Below are 14,532 nucleotides of genomic sequence, written 5' to 3'. Positions count from 1 at the left end.
TTTCTCCAATAGCCTACCGTGTGGAACCTGATCAAAGGCTTTACTGAAGTCCACGTACACTACGTCAACTGGCCTTCTCTCATCCACATGCTTGGTCACCTCCTCAAAATCTCCATGACGTTTGTGAGACACGACCTGCCCTTGACAAATCCATGTTGACTATCTCCAATCAAATTGTTGCTTCCGAGATGATTATAAACCCTATCTCTTATAACCCTTTGCAAAACTTTTCCTGCAACAGACGTAAGGCTCACTGGCTGTAATTGCCTGGCTCATCTCTACTGCCCTTCTTGAACAAGGGCACAACATTTGCAACCCTCAGTCCTCTGGTGTTAAACCTGCAGACAATGAGGACTCAAAGATCAAAGCCAAGGGCTCCGCCACCTCCTCCCGAGCTCTCCAGAGAATTCTCGGAAAAATCCTCTCAGGCCCAGGGGATTTATCGAGCTTCACACCTTCTAGAATTGATAACATCTCCTCCTGACTAACCTGAATCCTTTCAAGTCTAATAGCACGTATCTCAGTCGTCTCCTCGATGATATTCTCCTCTTCCTCAGTGAAAACAGATGAGAAATATTCATTTAGCACCTCTCCGATCTCTACCCGGTCCACACACAACTTCCCACTTCTGTCTTTGATTGGCCCTATTCCTACCCCAGTCATCCTTATATTCCTCACATACCTTGAGAAAACTTTACAGAGCTCCTTTATTCTACCTGCGAATGACTGCTCAGGACCCCTCCTTGCTCTTCTTAACTCTCTCTTTAAATCCTTCCTTGCTCATCTGTAACTCTCCATCGCATCAACTGATCCATCTCATCTCAACATCACATAAACCTCGCTCTTCGGCTTAACGCGAGATATAATTTCTTTAGTAAACCAGGGTTCCCCTACCTTATCACTGACCCCTGCCTGACAGGGACGTACCTATCAAGGACACGCAATATCTGTTACTTAAACCAGCTCCCCATTTCGATTGTCCCCATCCCCTGCATTTTGCTGCCCCATTCTTTGCCTCCTAAGTCTTGCCCAATTATAATTGCCTTCCCCCATCTGTAAGTCTTGCCCTGTGGCATGTTCCTCTCCCACTCCATCGCTAAACTAAACGTAACCGAATTATGGTCACTCTCTCCAAAGTGCTCATCTACCACTAAATCAAACACCTGGCCTGGTTCACTGTCAAGTACCAGATCCAGTGTGGCCTCCCATCTCGTCGGCCCTTCGACGTACCGTGTCGGGAAACGCTCCTGCGTGCATTGGACGAAAACTAATCCATCCGACGTACGAGGGTTACAGCATTTCCAGTCAATGTTTAGGAAGTTAAAGTCTCCCATAATGACGACCCTGTTCCTTTCACTCCTGCCCAGAATCCTTTTGCCAATCCTCTCCTTCAGATCCCTGGAACTTTGCAGAGGCCTATTAAAAAACTCCCAGCAGCGTGGCCTCTCCTCTCCTGTTTCTGACATCAGCCCATACCACCTCAGTAGACCAGTCCTCCTCAAAAGTTTTTTCAGCCTCCGTTATACTGTCCTCGACAAACAAAGCCACACCTCCCCCTTTTTTCCCACCTTACCTGATCTTACTCAAAGATCTGAACCCTGGAACCTGCAACATCCATTCCTGACCCTGCTCTATCCATGTCTCCGTAATGGCCACAACATCGAAGCCCCAGGTACCTATCCATGCTGCAAGCTCACCTCGCTTATTCCGGATACTCCTGGCAGTCAAGTAGACACACTTCAATTCAGCTTGCTGTTTGCCAGCACACTCCTGTGACACTGAGATCCTGTCCATGTCCTCCCTATTCTCTTTCTCCTGTGTACTGAAACTACACCACAGTTTCCCATCCCCTTGCTAAGCTAGTTTAAACCCACCCGAACAGCACTAGCTAATTTCCCGCCCAGGATATTAGTGCCCCTCTGGTTCAAGTGGATACCGTCCTGTTTGTAGAGGTCCCACCTTCCCCAGAATGAGCCCCAATTGTCCATGTACCTGAAGCCCTCCCACCTGCAGCATCCCTGCAGCCACGTGTTCAGCTGAAATCTCTCCCTGTTCTTTGCCTCGCTGTCACTTGGCACGGGTAACAAACCAGAGATAACCACTCCGTTTGTTTGAGCTCTCAGCTTCCAGCGGAGCTCCCTGAAATCCTGCCTGACTTACCTATCCCTCTTTCTACCTATGTCGTTGGTACCTGTGTGGACCATGGCTTGGGGCTGGTCACCCTCTCCCTTCAGGACCCCAAAGACACTATCCGAGATAACACGGGCCCTAGCACCTGGAGGCAACGCACCAATCGCGAGTCTCTTCGGTTCCAAACAAGCCTTCAATCTGTCCCTCTAACTATTCAGTCCCCAATGACTAACACTCTCCTCCTATACCCCCTTCCCTTCGTTGCAAGAGCGACAGACTCTGTGCCAGAGACCTGCACCCCAGTCAGTATTGAGGTAATGCCTCATCGTAAGGTCGTCAGAATTGACGGAGTGGCAGATATTTAGAGGGTCAGTACTGAGGCAGTGCACAACCTTCAGAGGGTCAGTACTTCAGGAGAACCCCATTATCAGAAGGTCAACACGAATGGAGAGTCACATCGTCAATGGTTCAATCCTGAGGAACACTTCATTATCATAGGGTCAGTCCTGAGGCAGTGCTTCATTGTCAGAGGGTCAGTATTAAGGTTTAGAATTGAGGGAGTGCTATCTGATTATGTCACTCTGACAATGAGGCACTGCCTCAGGAATGAGCCTCTGACAATGAGGCACTTTCTCACTTCTGAATCTCTGACAAGGAAGCATTCCCTCAGTGCAAACCCTCTGTATGGACCCGATGTCAATGTGGCACTCGCTGAGTACTGACCCTCTGACAAAGTTCCAATAGCTTATTCCTGACCTTCTAATCATGTGCCCCCTACCCCATTTCTAAATCTGTTACATTGAGGGCACTGCCTCAGAACTGACACACTGGCTATAAGGCAGTCCGTAAAGACTGACCCGCTGATCATGAGGCTGTCCCTCAGTTAATGACCCTCTAACTATGAGGCACTCCCGTAATTCTGACCGTCAGGAGCTACCTCAATGTTGACTGACTGATATAGAGGCACTGCCTCAGAATTGACATGCTGACGATGGGGCACTTGCTCAGGACAGACCCTCTGATAGAGCTGCAGGTTTGATATTAGAGCAGTGATGCACCGCGAGCAGGTCAGTATTAAGGGAGTGCCACACAGTCAGTGGACCAACATTAGGGGAGTGCCACACTGTCAGAGGATCACTCTTAATGGAGTGCTGCACTTGTGGTGAGTGAGTACTGAGGCAGTGCGGCACTGCAAAGGGTCAGTAATGAGAGGAAGCTCCATTTTCAGAGGGTTAGCACAGAGGAAGTGCTTAATCAGAGAGTTATTTCAGAGAGAGTGCTGTATTGTCAGAGTTTTGCACTGAGGGAGTATCACACAATCAGAGGTCCAATATTAAGGAAACAGTGCACTGTTGGAGGGTTGATATAAAGGGAGGGCTGCACTGTCAGAGGGTTAATGATGTGGGAGTGCTGAAATATCACAGAATCAGTCCTGAGAAGTGCTGCACATTCAGAGAGTTAGTGCTGAGGGAGTGGTCTAATGTGAAAAGATTGATATCAAGGGGCACTGCCGAAGGATCAGTAGTGCAATACTGTCAGAAAAACAATATTGAGGGAGTTCTGCTGTGTCAGTGGGTCAACATTACAGGATTGCTACACGATCCACGTATCAATGTCAGATGGTCAGTCCTGAGGGAGTGCTGCACTGTTGGAGGGCCAATATTGAGTGTGTGCGACACTCAAGAGGATCATTTTGTTGGACTTGTGCACTGTCAGAAGTTCAATTGTAAGCAAGTGCCACACTGGTAGCGGGTTAATCTTATGGGAGTGCTGCACTGTCAGACGGTTAAAGATGAGGGAAAGCTCATCATCTGACAGGGCATCACTCCCTTCAGACGAACCCTCAGGCAGTGCAGCACTCCAACAAGTTAGTTTCAGAGGCATGTTGTCCCATCAAATTGACCCTCTGAGACAGGAGCATGCACTTAATATCGACCCTCTCACAATGCTGCACTGCCTTAACATAGGCCCTCTGGCAGGGCGGCTCCCTTTCAGTACACACCTTCCAACAGCACAGCACTCTCCCATCATTGACCCTCTGACAGTGCAGTACTCTCTTAATACTGAATGTGTCACACTGCTCGACACTGTTGGAAGGTCAATACTAAGAGTGTGCTGCACTGTTAGACAGTCAATGATGAGCTAGTGATGCATGTGCGACATTCCCTCAATTCTTATCCCATTACAATGAGGCACTGCATTAGTATGGCCCTCTGACAAAGTAGCACAGCTTTAGAACTGACCCACTGATCATGAAGCTTTCCCTCAGGACTGAACCTCAGAGTGCTCCTCAGCCACAACACTGACTCTCTAATCCTGCAGTACTGTCTCAATTCTGACCTCAGTCCCGACCCTGTTACATTGACATTGCAGTTCTTCCTTACCATGGACACTCTGGCCATGGGACAACACTGTTGGCCCTGTTGCAGTGCAGAATTCACTGACACTCACCCTCTCCCATACCTTCAATACTGAATGTCTGATAGGACTGCGGGCAGCTGACTCTGACAGTGCAGCATTCTCTCAGTATCGACCCTCTGACAGTAATTAGGGGACTGCTGCATTGTCAGAGAGTCAGGACTGAGGAAGGGCTGCACTATCAGAGGGCAAATATTAATGGAGTTGTGCACTGTCACAAATTCAATATTAACAGAGGGCTACACTGTCAGAGAATCAATGATGACGGGGCAGTGCGTTGTGAAAAGACCTGTAATAAAAGGCATGCGGCCTGTCAGAGGGACTAAACGGAGAGCTTCACTGTGAGAGGGCCAACATTAGCCAATGCTCCAGTCTCAGAGGGTCAATGTGATGGGAGAACATCTCTCTGACATTATCTTGTTGGCGGGTCAGCGCTGACGTAGTGCTGCACCGTCCGAGGGGTCGGAGAAAGGGAGTGATGCACGACCAGGTGATCAGGGAGTGCTGAAGTGAGGGGGTCGTCAGCGATAAGTGGGTGAGCTCTGAGGGAGTGCAGCACAGTGTGGGGTCAGCACTGCGGGAGTGCTGTTCTGAGGGGGATCAGGACTGAAGGGGGTCAGCACTGAAGCAGGTCAGCGTTGAGGGAGTGCTGCACTGAGGGGTTCAGAATAAAGGGGATGCTACACTGAATGGGTCAGAAATGAGAGGGGGGTCAGCACTGAGGGAGAGCGGCACTTGAAGATGTTCAATATTAGTGTGTCCTGCACTGTGAAAGGGTCAGTATGAAGGCAGCACTGCAATATCAGAGAGGCAATGATGAGTGTGTGCTGCACTGCTGAAGGGTTAAATTTGAAGTGGTGTCCCACGGCCAGAATGTCAATGGTAAGGGAGCATGGCATTCTCAGAGTGTTATTGCTGAGAGAATACCAGTATGACGGAGGGTTAATACTGTGGCAGAGATGCACCGTCAGAGAATCAGTCATCAGAGAGTACGCAGTGTTGGAGGGTCAGTACTGAGGGAGTGTTTCACAATCAGAGCGTCAGTTGTCTGGCAGTGCTGGAAAAGCTCAGCAGGTCTGGCAGCATCTGTGGAGGCAAAAACAGAGCTAACATTTCGGGTCCAGTGACCCTTCCTCTGAACTGTTCTGAGGAAGATCCCCAGTTCTGAGGAAGGGTCAATGGACTCGAAACGTTGAATCTGTTTTCTCCTGCACAGATGCTGCCAGGCCTGCTGAGATTTTCCGGCAACTTTCTTTTTGTTGCCGACTTACAGCATCCGCAGTTCTTTTGTTTTTTATGTCTGGCAGTGCTTGTTTGCTTGTGACCTTCTGAAAGCACAGCACACCCATAATCTTGGCCCTGTGACAGGCCAGCACTCCCTCAGTACTGATCCTCCAACAATGGAGCATTCCTTCAATCCCGACCACCAGCGCAGCACTTTATTTCTGAGAGTCGTCTGAAAGAAACTACCTTTGCTTACCCAGAGACACAGGGAGAGCAAGTGCGTATTCTGTAGGTGACTCAGGATGTATTGTAACCTTAACAAGTCAAACAGTATTTCAGATTAGTTTATAATTAAAGATTATTCCAACTGTCTTCCTGGAAAAGTACAGTCCCTACAACATGGGGCTGATACTAATACACTCACTCAGAAGTGACCCTCCAGCAAAGCAGCCCTGCCTCAGAACTGACCCTGTGACAATGAGCTACTCCATCAGCAGTGAATCTGTAATCACGTGGCACTCCCTCAATTCTGAAAACATTACACTGAGGCACTCCTACAAAGGCCTCTGCGTTTTAGGGGTTATTTACAGTGATCCCTGTGTTTTACAGGTTATTGAAAGGGGTCACTGTTTTCAGGTTTATTTTCACCCTCCAATCTTGCAGCACTCCCTCAATTCAGGCGTGTAGCAGTAATGTCTCCAGGCTGAATCTCGAAAAGTGTTGCAAACCCTCAATTCTGATCTGCTCAAAATGAGCCACTGACTGAGTATTGGCCTTCTGACAAAAAGTCACTTATTCAGAACTGGCCTTCTGACAATGTGACACTCGTCCACATCTGACCCTCCAGCAGTGAGGTACTGCCGCAGAACTGATCCGCTGACAGTAAAGCACTGCCCGCTCAGTTCTGACCCTCTGACAGAGCTGCAATACTTCAGGACTGAACTTCTAATCATCTTGTACTCCATCAACTCTGAATCCAATGCACTGAGCTACTGACTCAGTATTTACAGTCTGCTCCTCATACACCCTCAGAATTGACCCTAAGGCAATGTGACCCTGCCTCAGAACTAACTCTGTGACAATGAGGCACTTACTCAGTGCTGAATCTCTAATTGTGTAGCACTCCCTCAGTTTTTAGGCACTCCTTCCAGACTGGCACACTCTCAAGGCTGATCCTGCAGCAATGAGGAATTGCCTTACAACACAGCCACCAACAACAAGGCCCTCTTTAGGACAGTGTGTGATAACGAGGCACTCACTTGGTTCTGAGCCTCTGACAATGAAGCACTTGCTCAAGTCTGACCACATTAAAATGAGGCACCCTCAAACTGATCTGAAACACCTCAGTTTCGACCTTCTGATGGCTCTGAAATGCCTCAGTTTATATCCTCTGACCGGTCTTTTAATTCTGACACAATTACAGTGAAGGTCAGCCTCTGTGCTGACACTCGGAGTACATCACTCCCTCTGACAGTGTTGCACACCCTGAGCATCACTGACAGTTTCAGCGTTCCCTTAATATGGACCAACTCACAATGCAGCACTCCCCTCACATGATTATTTATATTGACGATCTGACAGTACAGCCCACCCCAGTGCTGACCCTCCGACAGCGCAGCATTCCCTCATTACTCACCCTTTGATACTGTAGCCCACCTTTAGTAATGACACTCTGACAGTGTCACACTCCCTTACTATCGGCCCTTCAACAGTGCAGCACTCCCTCAACGATGACACCGTAACGATGCAGGATTCCCTCAGTCCTGGCTCTGCAACAGTCAAACATTCAATCAACACTGACCCTCTGTTAGTGCAGCACACCCCTAATATTGATCCTGTGACAGTGCAGCACTCCCTTAATATTGGCCTTCCGACAGAGTGGCACTTTCTTGACGAAGACACTCTGACAATACAGTTTTCCCTCATTGCTGATCCTCTGCCAGTGCAGCATTCTGTCATCATTGGCACCTTGCCAGTGGAGCTTCTTATTGACCCTCCACAGTGCAGCACTGCCTCTCTACTGACTCCACAACATTAATATTGATCCCCGAACGGGAGGTTCTCTTTCATACCCACCCCAACAAAGAGAAGCCTCCCTCATCTTTAACCCTCTGACAGTGCAGCACTCCCTTAATATTAACCCGCTGCCAGTGTGGCACTCCGTTACAGTGCAGAACTCCAACAAAGTGATCATCTGAGTGTCACGCACACACTCAATATTGACCCTCCAACAGCGTAGCCCTCCCTCAGAACTGACCGTCTGACATCCAGACACTGATAGTGTCGCAATTCTGTAATATCGACCCCCACCGACGCAGCAGAACTCTCTCAATATTGGCCTTCGGACAGTACTGCGCTACTGATCCTTCGGCGGTGCCTCTTGATATCAATCCTCTGACATTATAGCACTCCCTCAGTACTAACTCTCTGAACGTGCAGCACTCTCTCAGGTCTGATTCTGCGCTATTTCAGCACTCCCACGTCATTAACCCTCTGACAGTGCAGCACTCCCTTTATATTATATTATATTTATCAACTCTCCAACAGTGCACTATTTCCTTAATATTGGACCTCTGATTGGACAAGCTGACAGCGTCTCATGTTCTTTATCGACAGAGAGTCAGTTCTGTGGTAGTACCTCATTGGAATGGGTCAGAGTGGGTCTAATCAGTCCAACCCCAAACCTAACCGCGGCTTCAGGCCTAAGCCTAGCCTCAGGCCTAACACTCACCCTCAACCTAAGCAGAAGCCTCAGCCCCAAACCTAAATGTGGTCTGAGCTCTAACCCTAACCATAGACTCAGCCCTAAGCCTAACCTCAGCCTTAACCCAAAACCTCTCCCGAGCCCTACCCCGAACTCCAAACTTAACCTCATTAGTAACCCTAACACAAGTCTCATCCCTCGCCCTCACTCTACCCTCATCCAAAACCTAGTCCAATCCTCACACCTAACCCCTAGCCTTGGTCCTAACCCAAACCCTAACCCTCGCCACCCTCTCACGCTAACCCTCATTGAATTAGTGAGTACTGAGGTATAGCAGCACTGTCAGAGCATCAGAATAGTGGGAGTGAACTGTTGTCAGACTGTCGATACTGAGGCAGTGCCTCATTATAGAAGGGTCAGAATTGAAGCAGTGCCACACTAACAGAGACTCAGTACTGAGGTACTGCAACAGCGTCATAGAATCTGAACTGTGGGCGTGCATTATTGTCAGAGGGTCATGATCTGAGGCAGTGTCTCCTTGTGAGAGGGTCAATACTGACAGAGAGCCTTCCTTGCCTGACGGTCAGTACTGAGGCACTGCTTCTTTGTCAGGGGGTCTGGAGGGACAGTGTCTCATTGTTGGTCAGTCCAGTGTGAGGCAGTAGCTCATTGGTGGAGGGTCAGTCCTCAGGGTGGGCGGATGATGTGGAGGTGCTGGTGTTGGACTTGGGCGGACAAGGCTGAGTATTGACGCTCTGCTACAAATGCACTCTCTAGTTCTGACCCTCTGATAAAGGCAAACTCCCTAATTGCTGACACTCTGCCAAGTAGGCACTGGCTCAAACAGACCCTCTGACAATAGGCCACTGACCCTCTGATAGAGCTGCAGTACCTCAGTGAGGCAGTGGCACTCCTTGAATTCTGATCCCATTACAATCAGGCACTGCGTCAGTACTGACTCTCTGCCGAAGAGGTACTGCCTGAAAACTGATCCAATGACAATGAGGCACTCCATCAGGACTTACCTCTGACAGTGCTACATTACCTCAGTACTGATCTTCTAAAATGGGTGGCACTCCTTCAATTCTGACCCCCTTACAACATAGCCCTGCTGCAGTGCCGACCCTCTGACAACAAGGCATTCTCTGAAGACTGATCCCCTCAAGATGAGGTCATACTTCAGTATTAACACTGACAGAGAGTCACTTCCTCTATATTGACCCTCTCATCGTGCGGCACACCCTCAGTTCTGATCTTACGACAATGGGGCACTTTTGACCAGCTGACAATGGTGCTCTCCCTCAGTTCTGACACCTCCACAGTTCTGCACTACCTCTGTACTGACTCTCAGTACTGACCCTATTCTGATCCATTGCAATGAGGCGCTGCCTCACTTGTGGTTGTATAACAATGATGCACTCCATCGATTTTGTGCAGCACACAGTGCTGTAATACGTCCGTACTGCCCTGTAATTGTGTGGCACTCCCTTAATTTTGACCCCCTTACACTGAGGCTGTGCCTCAGTATTCACCTCTGAAAATAATGCACTCCTACAGATCTGGCCCTCTGATGCTACTGCAATAACTTAGTTTTTATCGGCTCGTCACGTGGTTAGCTTCAATGCTGATGCCATTACACGGAGGCAGTTTCTCAGAACTGACCTTCTAACAATGGCACTCCCTTCGGACTGTCAGATACAGCCACACTACCTCCGTTTTGACCCTCTCATCACGTGGCAGTCCCTCAATTCTGAACTCCTCACAATGAGGCGCTAACTCAGTATTGACCCTCTGACAAAGAGGCACTCCCTTAGGGCTGACCTTGCACCAATCAGATACTGCCTCACACCAAACCCTCTCGAATAATGAGGCACTGCTTCAGTACAGACCCTCTGACAAAGACGCACTGCCTCAGAACTGACTCTCCAGCTATGGCGACCGGCCACAAAACGGACCTGCTGACAATGAGGTACTTCCTACCATCTCCAATCATGTGGCATATCTCTAATCCTGTGGCCCTCTCTCAGTTCTGTCGCCATTGCATTGAGGCATTCCCTCTTCGTTGATCCTCTGAACTCCCTCAAGACTGACCATCCACCGTTGATGCACTACCTCAGATCTGACCCACTGACAGTCCTACAATCTGTCACCATTCCATGTAGCATTCCAGCAATTCTGACCCCATTTCAATGAGACGCTGTTTCAGATGGTCACTCTGAAAACGAAGCGCATTCTCAGGACTAAATCTCTGAAACTAAAGCACTTCATCAGTACTAACTCTCTGGCAGGCAAGTATTGGGGGTTAGGTTAGGGCTGAGGTTAGACTTGGAGCTTAGGCGAGGGTTGGGGTCGAGGCTAAGCGTTAATTAGGGCTGTGTGTTACGGTTCATTTTAGGGCTGAGGCCATAGCTAGTGGTAGGGCTGAGGCTCACTTTAGGGCTGAGACTAGATGTTTGGTCTGAGGATCAGCATTAGGGCTGAGGGTAGGGAGGGTTTACGCTGAGGATAGGGTTAGGGTTAGGGTTAATGCTGAGGTGAGGGTTAGCCTGAGGCGAGCGTTTGTATGGGTTCAGGGCTGAGGCTGGGTTTAGAGTCAGGGTTCGGGCAAAGAGACGCTGCCTCAGAACTGACCTGCTGACAATTAGCCAGTACCTTAGGTACTGATGAGCTAATAAAAAGGCCGCTCTCAGCACTGACACTGCAGCAATGAAGTCTTGCCTCACAACTAACTCACAAAGGGCTCATAATTGAGCAAGTGCCGAATGATGAAAGGGTGCGGACTGAGGTGTTGCACAACTGCCAGAGGGTCAGAACTGAGGTATTGCATCATTATCAGATGGTCAATACTGCAGCAGTGGCCCACTGTAATAGGGTCAGAAAGGTCATACTGAGGTCTTGCAAGATAGGGTCAGAACTGTTGGAGTGATTCATTATCAGAGGGTAGGCACTGAGGCATTGAAGCATTGACAGAGGGTCAACACACTGTCTGTATTGAACATGTGGCAATAATGTTCTGACTCCATAACATCAAGGCACTGCCTCAAAACTGACCCTTAATACTGACCCTCGCACAGTGCTGCATTGCCTCAGTCGTGATGCTGCATTCGTGTGGTACTAGCAGTTCCAACCCCATGAATAGGATGGGCTGAAGGGTAACATTTCTTGATATTTGAGAAATGGTTGACTTTGAATGAGTCCTGTCAGCATTCCTGTTTTACAGTTAATTTTATTTCTGTAACTGGTTTTTTTCTTTGCCAAGTCGTTTGTTACACCGGAGCAGAGGGAGCATTTTGTTCCTCGGCACTGGACGTCATCTCGGAATGAGACCGCGAACGGTGCCAGGAACAACCTCAGCCTCCAGGCCAGCCGTTGATCGAGGGGTCCCTCACGGCCACAAGAACATGAGGCTTATTCTTTTTTACTCTCTACTTGTTATTCTTTTTATTTACTCTTTCTCCATCTTTTATTTCCTCAATAAATGTTCATCTTTCAGAAAATTGGCAAGCATTCCTTTAACTGCACTTGATAGAATCACAAAAGAACCACCTCGATGCACGCTGTCATCAAAAACACACCATTATTCTGAGGCACTGCCTCAGCATTGATCCTCTGACAATATCGCACTCCCACAGATTTGACCCTTTGACAACGAAGCAAGGCCTCGGTATTGAAGCTCTGACAATGCTGCAATCCCTCAGTTCTGACCATCTGACAAGGAGGCACCTTTATTTCTGACCCTCTCACAGTAGCAATATCTCAGGACTGACCTTCTATTTGTATGGCATTGCCTCACCTTAGAATGAGGTGTTGCCTCAGTCTTGACCTTCTGACAATAATGCACTCCCACAGTTCGGACCCTTTCATATTGCTGCATTTCCTCAATACTGACACTAAAAATGTGTGGCAGATCGTTAGTGCTGATCCTTTTACAAGGAAGCATTGTCTCAGTATTGACCATCTGACAATGATGAACTCTCACAGGGGTCAGGACTGAACCCCTGTCAATGAGGCACTTCTTCAGTGCCCGCACTCATTATTCGCCTTCTGACAAAGCTTCAATACCTCAGTACTGACCCTCTCACAGGGCCGATCTTCTGTCAAATCTAGAGAATTGATACAGAGGAGGTGTCTCTTATTAGAGGGTCTGCCTGAACTCTTGGTTGAAGTGTTCAATAAATTGCTACAACCTGAAAGAAGTAATTCTTCCCTGAATTAATAGGCAACCAATTTGAAAATGTGGCCTCTGGTCGTAAAATCTTTCACAAATGGGAGTAATCTCTACGGATATACACTATCAAGCCTTTTAAGAATCTTAAATGGCGAAAACATAAGATTTTTTTCAATCTTATAAACTCCAATGAATGTCGCCCAACTTTCCTAAGCATAGCAATCCCCTCCGCCATTTCCGAAATCAACCCAGTCAACATGAGGTGTCCAGCCTCCGCAGCACTCGCTCTGTGGCTGTACATGACTTGTAAGTTACCATCCTGCTGCTACGACTCTACTTCTATTTACGATGCAGTCCTCCGTCCATCCGAACATACTACCCTTGAACACACGGGCTCTTTTCTTTTGAGACACCTTATGAGCTGTACCTTATCAAATGCTTTGTTGAAATCTCAATGTACTACATCAACTGGTGGTCCTTCGTCAGTAATGTTTGTTTCCTTCTCAAAGCACTGTAGCAAGTTTGTCAAGTATTATTTCCCCTTTATGAAAGGATGTTAACTCTGTTAACTCTGTAGGATGTTATAGCACACTCAGTACCCTGTTATTTCATCTTTCATTGCCGGCATGAACATCTACCCAGGTTGACCTAAATTGGCAATACTTGCTTACTATTTTGTCCAAGTATCTTTGGAATAATGGTGTTATGTTCACAATCTTTCAACCCTCTGAGAATTTTCCACAATCTAAGGATTCTTGGAAGATTATCATCAGTGCCTCCATTGTATCTGCAGCTGCGTTCTTCAACATGAGAGGATACAACTCATCACACCCCTTGGATATTTTCTGTACTGATTGGAGTTATGTTTGGAATTCTGTGCAGTGACATTCACTTTTAACAGTTTGCTAAATACTACCAGGAACAGAAATTGTCATCCAGCTGCAACTAAACTAAAGCTTTCAGCACAGAAGGAAGTCTTTCAATTCATTATGAACCTATTAACTCCTGAAAAGGGCAATACGATTTGCCTCAGTCCATAAATGTTCTTTGTCCAACATCCTGAGATGCATTATCCGTATTTCTTCAAATTTACCACAGAATCTGTTTCACTCACCCTTTCAGCAATACGCATGACAACAATTCGGCATTTTTAGTCCCCCGGTAGCCTCCGTTGCACACGTGCATTGTTAGATGATTATTTATTTGTGTGCCTGCTTTTTTGCTCAAATGGATAAAGGTAAATTTCTGTTCTTTTGTCATCAGAACTATTGCCTCCTCACTCTCATCTTCCTTGTTTTATCCTGTGCTGGAATATTTAATTTGTTGACATATCTGAAATATGTTGTTGAATGGATCGGGTTTTGTAACATTGCATTCCCCAGAGACCATCTACCGATGCTGTTGCTTGTTCTAACAGTTATTATCTCGCAGAGTGGAAAATGCAGTTTGAAAGCAATGGAACGTTATCGATGAAGAAGTTGATGCATAAATTGCTGCGATCTTCTAAACTACAAACTCACCTTCAATTCTTTCTCGGTCAGAGCATTATGCCGGCACAAATGAATCGTGTTCTCAATGGGACTTCCAAAACCATGGAATTGAATTTGCACATTGATTCTTCTTCCCTCTTCAGAAATGCAAAGTAGTATCGTGATGAAGCTTCCAAGGCGATGATTGTGTCCTTCAATGAACGGAAAAGTGACTCTTAGATTCATGGAAATATTTCACTACTTCTCTTGACATGAAAGGCAAACATTCTCCCTGCAAATGACCCAGTCTCATTTTATCGTATCTTTCTGATTTTACACGCCATGGGATAATCATTGCAGTGTAACAGAAATGTTGATCATGGAAATTTATCACTGTTTTCACAAATAATGGCAAATTT

General features: G+C 47.4%; 1 protein-coding gene across 2 annotated transcripts in view; it reads right to left on the bottom strand.

The window, feature by feature from the left end:
• The window catches only part of LOC132208412 (utrophin-like), a 31,293-nt gene extending 16,972 nt beyond the window's left edge, over positions 1 to 14,321 (bottom strand). For both annotated transcript variants that reach the window (XR_009444489.1, XM_059643997.1), the window contains exon 1: positions 14,165 to 14,321. The gene's annotated coding sequence lies outside the window, so the exon portion shown is untranslated. The remainder of the gene's footprint in view (positions 1 to 14,164) is intronic.
• Positions 14,322 to 14,532: the final 211 nt, after the last annotated feature.

Source organism: Stegostoma tigrinum, unplaced genomic scaffold, assembly GCF_030684315.1.
Source record: "Stegostoma tigrinum isolate sSteTig4 unplaced genomic scaffold, sSteTig4.hap1 scaffold_388, whole genome shotgun sequence".
In the NCBI taxonomy this organism is placed as follows: domain Eukaryota; kingdom Metazoa; phylum Chordata; class Chondrichthyes; order Orectolobiformes; family Stegostomatidae; genus Stegostoma; species Stegostoma tigrinum.
The sequence above is the reverse complement of the archived record's forward strand: the minus strand, read 5'-3'. Positions and strand labels throughout refer to the sequence as shown.